We start from the raw sequence: 17,499 nt of genomic DNA on the forward strand, positions 1-17,499 counted from the left end.
CCGGACAGGACCACTTTCCAGACATGCCTTTGGCTCTATTACATCGGATAGTGGAGGGATTACTCAGTAGCCCCTCATTTATCCAGACGCTCAGTATCTGGATGTATTCAGCATGCGGACACTGAGCCTTGGCTCTATGAAACCATTAACTGAATTTACTTGCTATTATCCGGACGTAAAAGTCCCCGAGAACTTTGGCCGGCCAGCCAACATGTTCAAACATTCATTATCGTGGCCGCAGGCCTCAAGCCGTGAGCGGGAAGTAGTCTGTAACCCACAACCAGAGCTAAAATGTCCATCTGCCCCTGTACTGAATGGTCAAAGCTGTGCACTTGTCCTATCAGTCCCAACGAACCTCCAGCACCTGAATAATACAACTGTAACCTGCAAGCAGTGTCAAAATGTCCATATGCATCCCCACTGAATGTCCAGTGTCGCACGGCCACTGGGCTAAGTCTTTCCCGACCGCCACCTCCACTGAACACAGATCACAGGCCACGAGTACAGTACAGTACACGTTTGGTGACAGTGGCTGTCCGCCTCTCTACCGAACATCTAAAGTCCCCCAGTCACCGTGAGTTGTGTTTCCGCATGGCCACTCGACGTCTAACAGATCGCAAGCCATAAGTACATGTACAGTAAAAATGCTCGTTTGCCTGTTGACAAAAGGAGGGGAATCCTGCCCTCAGCCTCGCTTGTCCCTCCTCCATACCCACCCAGTTCCCGTCTCATTCCCTTACTCCCTACCCTCCTATGTGGTGATAACACTGATTCATGAGTTTTCAAAGTTTTTTGCAATTTATTATTGAAATTACGAAGTGGCCACGAGACAGCCCATTAAATTCTGCATCTAGACATACAGTATGCTTATATGACTCGTGGAAGGTGCTGGCAAAATTTTGCACTAGGATGGTTATATGAAGGTAAGTTTTACTCCTGAACTCTTTCCTCTCACTGCATTTCTGTACTTTTACTTATCAGTTTTTTGCGTTATTATTTGCTAATCTTACAGTATAAACATCAGCGAAGATGATGGTATACCATTTATACCAATATGACCAATTTCCAGTGGCATATTTGGAAAAGAGGAAAAAGAAGTGTGTGGTAATCATAGGGGTATTTGCCTTCTTAGTGTAAGAGGAAAAGTATATGGTAGGATACTTATTGACAGAGTTAGGGAAATAACAGAGGAATTAGTTGGAGAAGAACAGGGAGGCTTTAGGAAGGGAAGAGGTCGTGTAGATCAGATATTCATTCTTAGATCTTTAGTGGAAAAGTTCCTAGAAAAGGAAAAGAAGTTGTATGTGGCTTTCATGGATTTGGAGAAAGCATATGACAGGGTGGATAGACAAGGATTGTGGAAAGTATTAAGAATATATGGAGTAGATGGGAAGTTGTTGAATGCTGTGAAGAGTATGTATGATGGTGCTAAGGCTGCAGTGCGTGTGGATGGTGAACTGAGTGAATTTTTCTCTTTGAAGGTTGGGTTGAAACAGGGATGTGTCATGTCTCCATGGTTGTTCAATCTGTACATGGATGGGGTAATAAAAGAGGTACAAGGTAGGGCAGTGGATGTTGGAGTGGCCCTGGTGAGAGAGATTAGTGTTTGGAAACTCCCTGTACTGTTGTTTGCAGATGATACTGTGTTGTTGAGTGAAGACGAAGGGGAGCTGCAAGGCTTGGTGGATGAGTTTGGGAGAGTGTGTAAGAAACGGAATCTAAAGGTGAATGCAGGAAGAGTAATGTGATGGTCTTTGAGAGAGGTGAAGTCAGTGAATGTACAGAGAGGTTGGATGGTGAGGAATTGGAAAATGTGAGGACGTTTAAGTACTGTACTTGGGTAGTGTGATGAGTAGGGATGGAGGTTTGGAGGGTCAAGTGCTTGAAAGGGTACAACAAGGAAGAAAGGTTGCTGGTTCCTTGAAAGCAGTGATAAGAAACAGGGAAGTGAGCATGGAAGTGAAAAGTTACTACATGACAGTATTATGATACCAACTCTAATGTGTGGAAATGAAGCTTGGATGTTGTTGGAAGGACACAAGTCAAGAGTGAGAGCAGTGGAAATGAGTTATTTAAGAGAAGCCTGTGGAGTCACATGGAGAGACAGGCTGGCAGATGGGAATATAAAGAAGCATTGTGATGTGGATGTGATAGAAAGCATTAGGAGGAACACACTGAGGTGGTTTGGCCATGTGGAGAGGATGGAGGGTGAGAGACTGACAAGGAGAGTGTATGTGAGTGAGGTGGAGGGGGGGAGAGGGAGGCCGAGGATGAGATGGAGGGATGGGGTGGAGAGGTATATGAAAGAAGGGGATGTGAGTTGGCAGCAGGGCAGTGAAATGGCGGGGGACAGGGCAACATGAAGGCGATTTGTTCGTGGCCACTCCGTACGGGATTGAGGCATCTGGCAATAGATAGACAGATAGAGAAATATTTGGCTGTGGATTTTATTTGGGGGGACCCAGGGAAAATCACTTGTCACAAATAACTGATTTTCAAACTGTCTTCAGGTTTTTTGTGGATTTCTATTGTTTATGCATTGTGTTCTTGATGTTTAGCATTAATATGGATAAATTTAAGTGTGTTTTGATGTCTCAATATGGCAGACTGACCAGAAAACACCGCCAAAATTAGGAGGGGTACTGTACCTACAGCAATGTATAGATCAGGTGTTTTTTGGTTTTCATTTTTTTTTTTTAATGGTTTTCTTGGTGTTTAGCATTACTTTGGATATTCCTATGTGTGTTTTGATGTCTAAATATGGCAGGTTGACCTAAAAACAGTGCCAAAATTAGGAGGGGTACTGTACATACAGTAGTGTATAGGTAGCGTGTTTTTTGGTTTTCAGTGTTCTTTCTGCATTGGTTTCTTGGTGTTGACAAGTATGTTGGATAATCGTATGTATGTTTTGATGTCAAACTATGTCAGAATGCACGGAAAACAATGCCAAAATAAGGAAGGATGCTGTATATACAGTAGTGTTTGGGTGGGTGTTGTTTAGGTTATCTGTGTTTTTTTCTGCATGGTTCTCTTGGTGTTTAGCATTACTTTGGATATGCCCATGTGTGTTTTCATGTCTAAATATGCCTGAATGACTGGGAAACATGGCCAAATTAAGCATAGGTACTGTACAAATAGGTTAGGTATAGGTTGGAGGTTGGGTATAGGTGAGGTCTGGGTATAGCAGAGATATAGCATTCAGTATCCAGATGTTGCCACTACCCGGACATGCCTTTGGCCCTATTATGTCTGGATAAATGAGGTATTACTGTATATCAATACTGTGGGAGGATGCCCATCATCCACTCACTCAGTGTAGTGATAATCAATTTCAGGGTAACAATACACTGAGCAACAAGCCAAATGATTTCCTGTAAAGCAGGAAATTATTTACGGTAATATGCTGGGTGGTAACCTTATAACCAACCAACACATGTTCCCTGCATGTAAACAAGTGGGATGGTGGAGGGTCAGCACCCCTCTCCAAAAACAACTAAAAAGACAAACAAAATACCTTGGACCAGGACAGACCAACAAGTGACAACCAAGGACAGTACAATGGACAAGGTACTGACTTCAACGTAGAATGTAAGGGGTGCAAATGATGAGGTGAAAGGGAGAGAGATTGTTCAGGTGCTTAAGGGTGCACAAGTGGACATATGCAGTTTGACTGAGACTATATGGAATAGTGAGACTGTAAGAGAGTGGGAGTATGGATGGGGTATACAGGTATGTGTAGGAGTAGGAGAGATTGAGAGGGCAAAAGAAAGTGTAAGTATTGTTGTGTAAAAGAGATGGAAGGAGAATATAGGAGAGTATGGATCAGTTGGTTCAAGAATTGTGTGGATAAGATTGAAAGCTGGAATACAAACATGGGCAATTGTGTGTGCATAGGTGTCAACAGAAGACCGTGTAAGCAGAGTAAAAGAAGAGTTCTGGGCAAATGTGGAAGCCTGCATGGAAAAGTTTGAGAGGAATAGGAGTTTTTTGGATTGGAGATATGACTGGAACAGTAGGGTTTGTGAAGGTGAATGGAGAAGTCGGTGAGTGGGGTGTGCCTGCAGAAGTGGATGAGAATGTCAGTGCTCTTGTGGACATTTGTGTGGGGAGGGGGGTTGGTGATAGCCAATACCCACTTTAGGCACAAAATGATCCACAGGTATATGTGGCGAGTGATGAGATGAGTGGGTGGTGAACTGAATGAACAGAAGACAATGACTGATTATGTGTGTGTGGATGATAGAATGAAAAGGTATGTAATGGATGCCAGAGCATACAGAGGTTGGAGGAATGGACTTTCTGACCACCACTTGGTGGTGGTGAAAGGCAAGGTTCAAATGAAATGGAGGAACAGAGGAAGGAAAGTACAGGAGAAAGCAGTCCATACCAGGAGGGTCGAAAGGTTGCAAGAGCATGGAAAAAAGCAGAATATAAGAGATGTGGAGAAGCGATTGGGTAAATGTGATTTGAAGCAGATGGGGGATATGGAAGGTGTGTAAGATATTCACAGATGAAATCTGTGCAGCACGTGAGGTGGTGTGTGGGGAATAGAGAAGACGAAATAGGGTGCAAGGAACAGCATGGTGGAATGAAGAAGTGAGACAGGCTGTGGCACAAAAGAAGAAAGCTTATAGTGAGTGAATGAGAAACAAAGGCATGGAAGAAGTTGAGAAATGGAAGAGAGAGTTATATGTAGAGAGGAAGAGAGAGTTGAAAAGATTAGTAAGAAAGAGTAAGAAGAGAGTGGATGAGGAATATGGAAGGAATTTGAGTGTAAAGTGGAGAGAATGTAAGAAAATGTTCTGGAAAGAGGAAAAGAGATTAAGACAGCGTGATAGAGAAGTTAGACGGGGAGTGAAAGATAAAAATGGTAGATTGCTTGTGGAGAAGGGAGAAAAGGTGAGCAGATGGAGAGAACACTTTCATGACACCACCACAACTGCCACCACCACACAGACACGTACACACTTATTTGATCATGTTCATTAACTTTTCCATATACATTAAAACCTCGATATAAGGGACTTCAATAGTCCGGAATTTGATTTTATCAGACTCTTGGAGCTACCGGCCTAAATTCCTATATATCGGAAAAAGTCCGATAAAGCCAGATGAAGTCCGGACTGCCTGACCACTTCAGCCATGTTCACCACAATAGGGTAAATAAAAGACATGTTTATCAGTGTGCAGTACAGTACAGTACAGTGTTATTATACCATTTGATTAATGTAGTGACGTTATAAAACAGTACAGTACCGCAATGGCAGCCAAAATAGTTTAAAAACCACTCATCCAATCCAGACTAATGTCTGATATTTCGGAAAAAGTTCGGTTTAGCAGGGGGAAGTCCGGATGTCGCTTTTATCGGAATTTCTCATTTTTTGGAATGGTTTGGGCCCCAATTAGTCTGTAATAGTGAGGTCTTACTATATACCTGTGTTTCACCATTTAATTCTGGCACTGCAATAAACTTCAAGGTTACGCTATCATCCCTAAACAAACAGACACAAAAGCAAGCCAGAATGTAAAATAGAGCAAGCCAAATGATTAAGCCATGCAGAAAGGGAAAGGATACTCGAGTTTGGGGAGGCAACGGACATGATTGTGTGCAACACATATTTTAGGAAAAGAGAGAGTAGGTTAATTACGTATGAGTCTGGGGGAAACAGCAGTCAGATAGATTATTTTCTGGTTAGGAGGGCTGATAGGAGGTTAGTGAGGGATGTTAAAGTTATAAGAAGTGAGAAGTGTGTGCAGCAGCACAAACTGTTGATTTGTGATATGGTGCTTAAAGAACAAGTGGTGAAAAAGAGGACTTATGTACCTAGGAGGAAAATATGGAAGCTGGAAAACCAAGTAGTAAGGGATGCCTTCTATAGCGAGATGAGGAGAGTGGTGGCTGAACAGGGAGCTGTAGACAGAGGCGTTAATGAACAGTACAGTGCCCTCAAGAACAATCTCTCGAGAGTTACTGATGTAACATGCGGTTGGACAAGAGGACCACCAAGACATAAAGTAACTTGGTGGTGGGATGAGGGTGTAGAAGCTGCAGTTAAGGAGAAAAGAAGGCTCTTCCGGGAATGGAAGAAGGGTGGTAGCAAGGAGGAATACTTGGCTGCCAAGCATAGGGCTAGAAGAGAGGTATACAGGGCGAGGTCTGAGTCACAGAGACTTTTCCTTGATAACCTAAATCATGGGGAAAGGAAAAATATGATATTTAAGGTGGCAAATCAGATGAAGAGGGATAATCGGGATATTATAGGTGAGCAGTGTGTGAAGAATGATGAAGGAAGGGTAGTGGTGAACAGTGAGGATATTAAAGATGCATGGAGAGAACATTATAGCCGGATGTTGAATGAGGAGTTTGACTGGGACAGGGAAGGTTTGGAGCCAGCAGATCCAGTGTTTGGCCCTTGGCCTTTGATTGATGCTGCTACTGTGAGTGAGGCAATAGCCAGGATGAAGGTGGGGAAGGCAGCAGGTGTGTCTGGGTTGACTATCGAAATGCTGAAGGCCTCAGGAGATACAGAGGTGAGGTTAGTCACTGACCTGATAAATATGATTACTTATGAGTATGTTGTTCCAGATGATTGGCTGAAGAGTGCAACTGTAAATGTGTATAAAGGGAAGGGTGATGCCCTGGAAAGAGGAAATTATAGAGGTATAAAGCTTTTAGATCAGATAATGAAGGTAATGGAGAGAGTTTTAGAAGGTATGATTAGAGAAAGAGTGAATATTGATGAGATGCAGTTTGGGTTTATGCCAGGTAGGGGGACCACTGATGCCATATTCATTGTTCAACAGCTTCAGGAAAAATATATTGGTAGGAGAAGGGATCTTTATTTTGTTTTTGTTGATTTGGAAAAGGCCTTTGACAGAGTCCCTAGAGAGGTGGTGAAGTGGGCAATGAGAAAGCTTGGCTTGGAGGAGTGGCTGGTTAGGGTGGTTATGGCTATGTATGTGGGTGCTCACACCCAGGTAAGAGTGAATGGAGATTTGAGTGATGAGTTTTCCGTGAATGTTGGTGTGCATCAGGGGTCAGTTTTGCATCCCATTTTGTTTATCATGGTACTTGAAGACCTCTCACGTGACTTTAGAAACGGACTCCCGTGGGAGTTGTTGTATGCTGATGATTTGGTGTTGATTGCAGAGAACGAAAGGGAGGCGGAGGAAAGGTTTAGGAAGTGGAGAGATGGTATGGGGCACAAGGGCTTAAGGGTAAATGCAGATAAAACAAAAGTGATGATATCTAGGGTTGGTGGCGATACTGTCAAAGACAAGGGAGAGTGGCCATGTGCAGTTTGCTACAAGGGCGTGGGAAGTAATTCTATCTTGTGCGGTGTTTGTGATAAATGGGTGCACAAGAGATGTAGTGGTATCAGAGGTAGACTGCGAGATAATGCTGATTTTATGTGTACGGCGTTTCAGGGAGAGCAGGTGGAGATTGTCAGGCGCGAAAGGATTGAACTTGCTGGTGAATCTCTTGAGTGCGTGGAAGAGTTTTGTTATTTGGGAGACATGTTGTGTGCTGCCAGTGGGGCTGTTAGAAGTGGTTGGAAGAAGTTCAGGCAGCTCTTGCCTCTTCTGACATTGAGAGGGCTCTCTCTATGTGATAAGGGGTCTTTGTATGCAGCATGTGTTAGGAGTGTAATGTTGTATGCTAGTGAGGCCTGGGCAGTAAAGGAGGAGGATTTTCGCCGGCTCAGAATTACAGAAATGACAATGATTAGGTGGATGTGTATTGCGTTCCTGCATGCAAGGTCCGGGGGGGCTGGGTTTACGATGGAAGAGTTGAGAGGTAAGATGAGACTGGAGTGTATTGGTGTTGTGATGAGGAGAGGTAGATTGAGATGGTTTGGACATGTGGAGAGGATGGGGGATGATAACTGGGTAAGGAAGGTGAGAAGTGTTAATATTGGGGATGGGGTTATGAGGGGTAGACCGAGAAAGACATGGGACGAGGTCATCAGGAGTGATCTCAGGGTTAAGGGACTGAACAGGGAGGCCGCAATGGATCGTGCAGCGTGGAAAGCCGCCATTAGGTGACCAAGGCCGACGCATGCAAGCATGTTGGAGCCTTTAAAAATGAAAACAAAAACATGTGGAGAGGCTGGAAAGCAAGAGACTAATGAGGAGAGTGTATGTGAGTGAGGTGGAGGGGGGGAAAGGCTGATGATGAGATGGAGGGATGGAGTGGAGAGGTATGTAAGAGAGGGTGGTGTGAGCTGGGGGGAGGGCAGTGAAATGGCAGGGGACAGGGCAACATGGAGGTGATTTGTTTGTGGCCACTCCATACAGGATTAAGGTATCTGGCAATAGATAGGTAGACATACAGCACTCACAAACAACATATGAATAATTACAGTCACTGGATGTGATACCTAGGATCTGATCTAGCCTACACCATCTAACTGCTGCTGTGTTCGTAGTGCAGTAACAGTCATTGCCTGAATAATGTGCCCTTCAAATTAACAAGATGAAAAAGATCTTCAAAGTTACACATTTCCACCACTGTTTAAGGCTATCACTGTCATAATTACATAAGTTACACTTTAGCTACTGACCAAAAACTATAAATCATATGCATGGAAACTCCTCAATTTCATCCATTTAAAAAAAAAAAAGGAAAAAAAAGGAAAAAGGAAATCAAAGTAGAGCAAAAAGAGTACAGGCACAACTGTAAAAATATAATCTATGAAGAGCAATACTTAAACAAGAAAATTTACCAAGAATATAACTTACGCTACTCCAAACACAAAAAGCTTTCCTACTTTCAAATGCTAAAAAAAATCTTATGTTTCTTTTGCATTCTTGTCTTGACAAAGAAAAAAAAGAAGATATTTGTCTGTGCACGATATTCCTCTGCCAGCCCACAACCACCGCTTCTATTTATCTACCTACTGCCAGACGCCTTAATCTTGTAAGGAGTTGCCACAAACAAATCGCCTCCATGTTGCCCTGTCCCCCGCCATTTCACTGCCCTGCTCCCAGCTCACACCCTCCTGTCTCATATATATACCTCTCCATTCCATCCCTCCATCTCATCCTTGGCCTCTCCCTCCCTCCTACAATATTTTTCTATGGTCCAACAGGGAAGGCTAGTGACTGAGATGCCTCTAGTGGTGATAACAGGGAGAATCAGAGTCTCGGATTTTTCTTTTTTATGCTAGGATGAAGGAACCAAAGGACAGGAGCCCACAAACTGTTCCTTCCAAGAAAAAAAACAAAAACACTACAAGAGAGAGTCAAATTCAAGATCTGTTCATTTCGAGATGCCTGGATACACTGTGTTTGAAACACTGGAGATCACAGGATGCAGGAAATACAGACAGAGGGAGACAGTTCCAGAGCTGATCTGTTGCATAAATGAAGGACTGGGAGTAATGGTTAACTCTTGCATTAGAGAGATGGACAGAAAAGGGATAAGAGTTCGCTGCTAGATGGGTGCTACGCGCCTGTCGTAGAGGTATGTGAAAGTAAATAATAAATTATTTTTACATATGTATACAGTATATGCCATGTATTATATGTTTACTTTTATTATATCTATTAAATAAGATTGGTTCATGAATAATGAAGCATGCAGTGATGCACGAATGAGTGGCACTGATACAGTGTCAGAGTTATAGGTCAGTATGACTGTTTCATACAGGCTACTGTAGTTTCGAATTGTATTCAATTTTACCTTTAGCCAGTCGACTTGTACAAAAGATCAGTATTCTCTTGGCCAGCAAAGAGACAGCACCAGTTATAATATCTTGTTAATAAAGGCACTTCGCAACAGACCTTTGTTTGACTCTGACTGGTGGAGGGATGCAAGCAGACAGTTCAGAGAAGCAGTGACCACTGAAGTAGTGAAAGAAGAAAGATAAAGATGCAACAGTGCAGCGAAGAGACAGAGGTTGAAGGGAACCAGTAAGAGGAGGAGAGTTAATGAGATGAAAAGCCTTTGACTCCACCCTATAGCTCCCCCTCTTTCTTTCACATGAATTTCAAAGCCAGAGCAGCCATGGACATTTAGTGTAGCAGCATCCTACCATTCCTTTGTAAGTACTAACCCAAGACTTGTACATTCAAACTGGCAGTGAAATGGCGGGGGACGGGGAGACATGGAGGCGATCTGTTTGTGAACACCCCTTACGGGATTAAGGCATCTGGCAATAGACTGCCAGACAGATTTAATTAGCCAAGGTTCAGTAACATGGAGTCTAGGTAGGTTAATGCCTAAATTGGCTTGAAATTCACTCATTTTTTTTCTATCTATCTATCTATAGCCTGAAGACCTAATTCTGCAAAAGGGTGGCCACAGACAAAATGCCTCCAAGTCGCTCTCTCACCCACCATTTGACTGCCCTCCCCCCAACTTGCTCCCCTCTCCCTCACATACCTCTCAACTCCATCCCTCCACCTCATCCTCAGTCTCCCCCTTCCTCTCCCTCCCTCCATTTCACCTACAATTAAGTAAGTCTTTCATTCTCATTTTTTTTACAACAATAATTCTTTACCACAAGGGTGCAGTCTTTCCATATTTCCTACTAAAACTAGTCTTCCACAAATTACTTGTTATGCTTCATGGATTGCCACAGACAACGGGCACTTTTATAGTGTTACCTGTGACATATGTACTGACTTGTTGGGGGGAGGGATGGGACTGGAGTGTACTGGTGCTGTGATGAGGTGAGGTAGACTGCGATGGTTTGGGCATGTGGAAAGGATGGGGGATGGTAATTGGGTGCAGAAAGTAAGAAGCATTAATATTGGGGGTGGGGTTGTGAGGGGCAGACCGAAAAAGATGCATGACAAGATCATTAAGTGCAACCTCAGGATTAAGGGACTGAACAGGGAGGCTGCCAGAGATCGAGTGGCATGGAAAGCCACCATTAGGTGACCAAGGCAGATGCATGCATGCATGTTGGAGCCTTCAAAAACGAAAACACATACCGTCACTCCAACGACGTTACCGCCAAGAGCACAACTTGCACCAAGGATGAGGTGGAGGGATGGAGTTGAGAGGTATATGAGGGAGGGGGGGGTGAGTTGGGGGGAGGGTAGTCAAATGGTGGGTGACAGAGAGACTTGGAGGCGTTTTGTCTGCGGCCACCCTTTGCGGGATTAGGGCGTCGGGCTATAGATAGATAGATAGATAGATGTTTTACTTTTGGTGTAAATTCACATTCTTTATCAACAGGTTAGGTTGGGATAATTTCAGTTAGGTTAGAACAGGTTATGACAGATTAGATTATCTTTTATTAAGTTAGGATTCAGACTGCAATGTGGCCAGATACCGGTATGGATTCAGGGACACTCTTGGTTAAGTGGCAATTCCCAGTGACTAAAATGGGGAGGTCTGGAGGCAAATCCCTCAGTTATGATGAGTTGGATTACATCAGGTTTGCCAGATATCTGAATGACTGAAGCAGCGATGAGGCCTGTAGGCGGGATCATGTCATCAACGTATCCAGTCGGCAAACAGCTGCCACGGGCAAACTAGCGGCTTCCTTAAATACCCCTATATAGGCATATTTTATTTTTGACACTTTTTGTAATGCAAAAGAAAAAAAAGATAGCTATATATCTGTGTTGCACACAGTAATGTGATAAATTCACTTTCCTTACATTCGTTGCATTGTAAGAAGGCAGTTGCAATCACCTCATCCATTTTTTTTTTTTCTTTTTTTTGACAGGTTTGGTGTCACGGGGCTGACATTAAGTAACAAGATCCAGGTAGGTCAATGCCCAAAATGAAACCTAAGTTCTCCCATTTTTTTTTTATGATTCCTACCCCTGGGGGTAGGGGGGTTTCAAGAATACTCCCCCAGTATCCCTGCTTGTCGTACGAGGCGACTAAAAGGGTTGGTGGTGGGTTAGTGTCCCACCCCGTAAAAAGAACTAACTAAAAAAGCGAATAACGCGCCTCGGACCCGGACGGACCATACGTTGACGACTAAGGAACGGACAAAGGACATTCTTAGGGTGGGAACATGGAATGTGAGAGGAGTGAATGATGAAGTGAAAGAGAGAGAGATTGTCCAGGTGCTTGAGGATGCAAAAGTGGATATATGTGGATTGACTGAAACTAAATGGAAAGGTGAAAGGATGAGAGAAAGGGAATACGGTGTAGGTATATGTGCGGGAGTCAGTGAGAATGAGAGGGCAAGAGAGGGAGTATGTCTGATGATAAGCAAGAAGTGGAAGGAGAGTATAAGAGAGTATGGAACAGTGGGTGCAAGGACTGTATGGGTGAGGATGAAAGTAGGTATACAAGCATGGGCGATTGTATGTGTGTATGCTCCAACAGAGGATCGAGTGGCAAGAGTGAAAGATGAGTTTTGGGCGAGAGTAGAAGCATGTATGGACAAGTTTGAGAGGAGCGAGAAAGTGCTGTTGATTGGAGACATGAATGGCAAAGTCGGGAATGTACGAGTGGATGGAGTGGTTGGTCAGTGGGGTGTGCCAGCGGAAGTAGATGGGAATGGTAGTGCTTTGGTGGACATCTGTGCTGGTAAGGGGTTGGCAATAGCCAACACCTACTTTCGTCATAAGATGATCCACCGGTATACATGGAGAGTAATGAGGAGGATGGATGGTGAACTTGTCAAACGAAAGGCAATGATAGACTACATGTGTGTGGATGAGCGAATGAGAAGACAAGTGTTGAATGCAAGGGTGTGGAGAGGGTGGGGGAATGGAGTCTCGGACCATCACTTAGTGATGGCCAAGGTAGAGCTGCAAAGAAAGTGGTTGAGGAGGCGAAGGGGAAGACAGGAGGAAGCAGCTCCTGTGAGAAGAGTGGAGAAATTGCAAGATAGTGAGAAGAGGACAGAGTATAAGAGCATAGTGGAAGAAAGATTGGGAAGGTATGAGCTAGAGCAGATGGAAGGGGTGGAAGACGTATGTAAGATATTCACGGAAGGGATAAGCGCAGCGTGTGAGGCGGTTTGTGGAGTGAGGAGGAGATGCAAGGGTGTGCAAGGGACAGCATGGTGGAATGATGAGGTGAAACGAGCTGTGGAACAAAAGAAGAAGGCATATAGTGAATGGTTGGCGAGTAGAGGTAGGGGAGAAGATGAGAGAGAGAAGAGAGAGGTACCGGTATATGTGAGCAGGAGAAGGGAGGTTAAGAGACTGGTGAAGGAGAGTAAGAAGAAAGTGGATGAAGAGTTTGGGAGGAATCTGAGTGTGAAATGGAGGGAGAGTAAGAAATTGTTTTGGAAGGAGGTAAAGAAAATAAGGCAGTGTGAAAGGGGAAATAGTAGGGGAGTGAAAGATAGGAATAATAGATTGTTGGTGGAGAAGAGAGAGAAATTGAGGAGATGGAAGGAGCACTTTGAGGATTTGTTGAATGTAGAGAGTGAGAGCAGTGTGAGTAAAAGTGGTTGGGGAATGGCTGGGAGAAGAAGAGATGAGAGGAGGGAGGAAGAGATCAGTAGGTCGGAAGTAGTGGAAGCGATGAAGAAGATTAAGCTGGGAAAGGCCCCAGGAATTGATGGAGTGTGTGGTGAAATGCTTAGGTATGGGGGTGAGATTGTTGTGGAGTGGATATGGAAGTTGTGTAGATTGGCTTGGGAAGAGGGAAGGGTTCCAGAGGACTGGAAATCAGGTATAATTGTTCCTCTGTACAAAGGAAAAGGGAGAGAGAAGTATGTGGTAACCATAGGGGTATTTGCCTTCTTAGTGTGACTGGTAAAATATATGGTAGAATACTCATTGATAGGGTTAGGCATATGACAGAGGAGCTAGTTGGAGAAGAACAAGGGGGATTTAGGAAGGGAAAAGGGTGTGTAGATCAGATATTTGTTCTAAGATGTTTAGTGGAGAAGTATCTAGAGAAGGGAAGGAAAGTGTACGCTGCCTTCATGGACTTGGAGAAAGCTTATGACAGAATAGATAGGAAAGGTATGTGGAAGGTATTAAGAATATATGGAGTGGAGGGGAAATTGTTGAGTGCTGTGAAGAGTATGTACGAGGGAGCTAGGGCTACGGTGCGAGTGGATGGTGAGCTGAGTGAGTTCTTTGATCTCAATGTGGGACTGAAACAGGGGTGTGTAATGTCTCCATGGCTGTTTAATATATATATGGATGGGGTCGTAAAGGAGGTACAAGGTAGGGCAGTGGATGTGGGGGTGGCTCTAATGAATGAGGGTGAGATTTGGAAGCTTCCGGTGTTGCTGTTTGCTGATGATACAGTATTGTTGAGTGAAGATGAATGGGAGTTGCAAGGTTTGGTGAATGAATTTGGGACAGTGTGTAGGAGGAGGAAGCTGAAAATTAATGTAAACAAAAGTAAAGTTATGGTGTTTGAAAGGAATGAAGTCACAGAGTGTGCAGTGAGGTTGGATGGTGAGGATATGGAGAATGTGAGTGCATTCAAGTACTTGGGTAGTGTGATGAGTAAGGATGGAACTTTGGGGGATGAAGTACGTGAAAGGGTACAGCAGGGAAGGAAGGTTGTTGGCACACTGAAAGCAGTGATGAGAAATAGGGAGGTGCGTATGGAAGTTAAGAAGTCACTGCATGATGGTATTGTGATCCCTACCCTGACGTATGGAAGTGAGGCGTGGACCTTGCAAGAGGGGAACAAGTCAAGAGTGAGAGCAGTGGAAATGAGTTACTTGAGAGGAGCATGTGGAGTGACATGGAGGGACAGGTTGACGAATGTAGAAGTGAAGGAACATTGTGGGGTAGATGTGGATGTGGTTGAAAAGATTAGGAGAAATACACTGAGGTGGTTTGGACATGTGGAGAGGATGGAGAATGAAAGACTGACTAAGAGGGTGTATGTAGGTGAGGTGGAGGGAGGGAGAGGGAGGGGTAGACCGAGGATGAGGTGGAGGGAGGGAGAGGGAGGGGTAGACCGAGGATGAGGTGGAGGGAGGGAGTTGAGAGGTATATGAGGGAGGGGGGGTGAGTTGGGGGGAGGGGAGTCAAATGGTGGGTGACAGAGTGACTTGGAGGCGTTTTGTCTGCGGCCACCCTTTGCGGGATTAGGGCGTCGGGCTATAGATAGATAGATTTTGAAATGAAAATTACCAGTTTTCACAACTGTCCCCCCACCTCAAAACCTACAATCCCCCATTACTAGCAGGGGCAGGTGGTATCTATAAAAAAAAAGGGGGTTGGGGGAATCTGACGAAAATTAGGATAAAAATCACGTGAAACATAAAAAAACACACACAGGGGAAAACTGTTACACGACAAAACATGCGTGAGTGGCCTTGTAACTTTAAACTTCCTATTGGTGTGGCTGTGTACAAGTTACTGGCGATAACTGGCAATGGATTTTGAAATACAGTCAAGAAACACTGGGATTATCATAACCATCTTTACTAGTAGGCTTCATGTCAATATAAGCGTGCAGTAGGTAGAATGTCAGTCAGGAATTCCAGCACCGCACTCTACCAGACTCCAGCTTCAGTTAATGGCACAATATGTTGGCAAATAAAATCCCTGCAGCACACACATGAACCATCCACGGTACACATAATCCTAAATATCAATCCTACCTCTCTGGTGCAGTGTTTGTTGAGGCTGGTGTCGTCCGTGGCTGCGGGTCCCGGCACTGCCAACACAGACACAGTAAACACACCGTCGTCTGCTGACACGCCATAGATACACCTAATAAATAGAGTCCTCTCACCGGACACTGACAACACAGTGTATTGCTAAGTAGCTCTATATTTGTTTGTTTGTTTCTACAGCTACCAACTTAGGTGTAAGTCTTTCGGCAGCTCTTTGAATTAATAAATTTATGCTACTGACAATTCTTTCAGTTTCTAAAGGTACGACGAGTGTTTTCATCTGATTTCATTTGAAATACGGGTGTTCTCTTGTGCGATATATATATATATATATATATATATATATATATATATATATATATATATATATATATATATATATGTGTGTGTGTGTGTGTGTGTTTGTGTGTGTGTGTGTGTGAAATACAGCATAGTGTCCCCGGGAGTGCTCAATCCCCCACACCAGAGATTCAGCGTAGTGCCCCCGGAAATTCACCGACACCCCCACAAGGACCCCACGGAGGAGCAGCAGCAGCACACCGAGACTCGGCGCGACAACGGCACAAGCCAGCCCGGGCCGTGCGCCCCTGTGACCCGGAGCCGCCTCGCTGTCGCCATAGCAGGAATCCGGCACTACCTTCCAGACGAGGTTTCACCAAACCATCTCGGGATGGAGCTGTCTGTCCGGCTCCGATCAGCGCTCCACAGGAGTTGGCCTGTAGCCACTCCCGCCTTCTACAGGAGTGTGCCAGTAGCCTCTCCGAAGGTGTCTTCCCTCTTGGAACGGCCTGTAGCCGCCTGTCCCTCGTAAAGGAATCGGTCCAGCACCGACCTGAGGGTAATCAGGAGATGGCCAGTAGCCGCTCCCACCTTCGTCAGAAGGTGTCCTTCCAGAGACGGCCAGTAGCTGCCCTGAAGGCATTGCCCCTGAGTCGGCCTGTAGCTGCTCCTCATACCAGCAGAAGGAGACGGCCTGTAGTCGCTCCCATCTTCGTCAGACGGCCGGTAACCCCTCCGAAGGTGTTGCCCTCGAGTCGGCCTGTAGCCGCTCCCCACCCCTCCTGCAGGAGTCGGCCTGTAGCCACTCCTGCCTTCGTCAGACAGCTGGTAGCCGCCCCGAAGGTGTACCAAGGTGCGCTGGTTCCTATTCACCGTCTCAGGCCACGGCCAGTAGCCGGGCCTTGGCACCTTATGGTTGTGCCCCTGGGAAGCCACGGCCAGTAGCCAGGACTCACAGCCGGAAACAGTCGAGAGCAGTCCTGCCGCCCCAGCGTGAGGCGAGTGTCCTGTCCCCCAATGCAGTGGACGTGGGAGAGTACTGGAGAGGCCCTATCGCCTTCCCCGGCCTCTGCTCCCTATGCCTGGCCCTGGAGAAAACCCACCTGACGGACCTTGATGCAGACCGGTGCCGAACCCCCTCCCTGACGGCGCCGCCTGACTCTGGGGGCCACAGCCCTCGGGAACTCCAGGCCCTTCCCAGAACTCCCGGGAGGGACCTCCCTTCGCCCTGACGACGGAGGACCTCCACATCCGGCCAAGACCTGACCACAATGTTCAGGGAGTTGTTCGGCCCCAGTCCTGAGGGCCATACTCCTGTTCCCAGCCTGGAGAAATCGGGCCCCTTCGCCACCTGCAGCCCCAGACAAGAGACGCCCCTGCGCACCATACCGTGCCCTCTTGGCACGCCCTCCCCTGGTGGTGCCCCTGCCCCGGCCGCGCCGTCGCCAGCGTGTCTCCCCATCGCACCTGCCCCCAGTAACTTGTGAGACAGTGATTTTGCCCTAAGTACAGTGGAACAGTGACAAGGTGATAGTGTACTCTCTGAGCACCAGGCCAAGTGTTTACCTGACAGGGAAATGAAGGCCTAATATACAAAAGGGCAGGATAGTGAGCAATCCCTGTGAAACCCAAGTGACAGTGCATAAGACTCGTGTACGACTCCCTTCACGTTATCCTCAGTATAACAACAAAGCCGTGGAAC

At 45.5% G+C, this 17,499-nt stretch overlaps 1 protein-coding gene across 1 annotated transcript in view; it reads right to left on the reverse strand.

Moving 5' to 3' along the window:
- The window catches only part of LOC145396108 (serine/threonine-protein kinase DCLK1-like), a 276,644-nt gene extending 261,090 nt beyond the window's left edge, over window positions 1–15,554 (reverse strand). The window contains exon 1 of the mRNA XM_080269582.1: window positions 15,504–15,554. The gene's annotated coding sequence lies outside the window, so the exon portion shown is untranslated. The remainder of the gene's footprint in view (window positions 1–15,503) is intronic.
- Window positions 15,555–17,499: the final 1,945 nt, after the last annotated feature.

The sequence above is a fragment of the Coenobita brevimanus genome, chromosome 34 (assembly GCF_032717465.1).
Source record: "Coenobita brevimanus isolate Jiangsu-jjx chromosome 34, ASM3271746v2, whole genome shotgun sequence".
Lineage (NCBI taxonomy): Eukaryota > Metazoa > Arthropoda > Malacostraca > Decapoda > Coenobitidae > Coenobita > Coenobita brevimanus.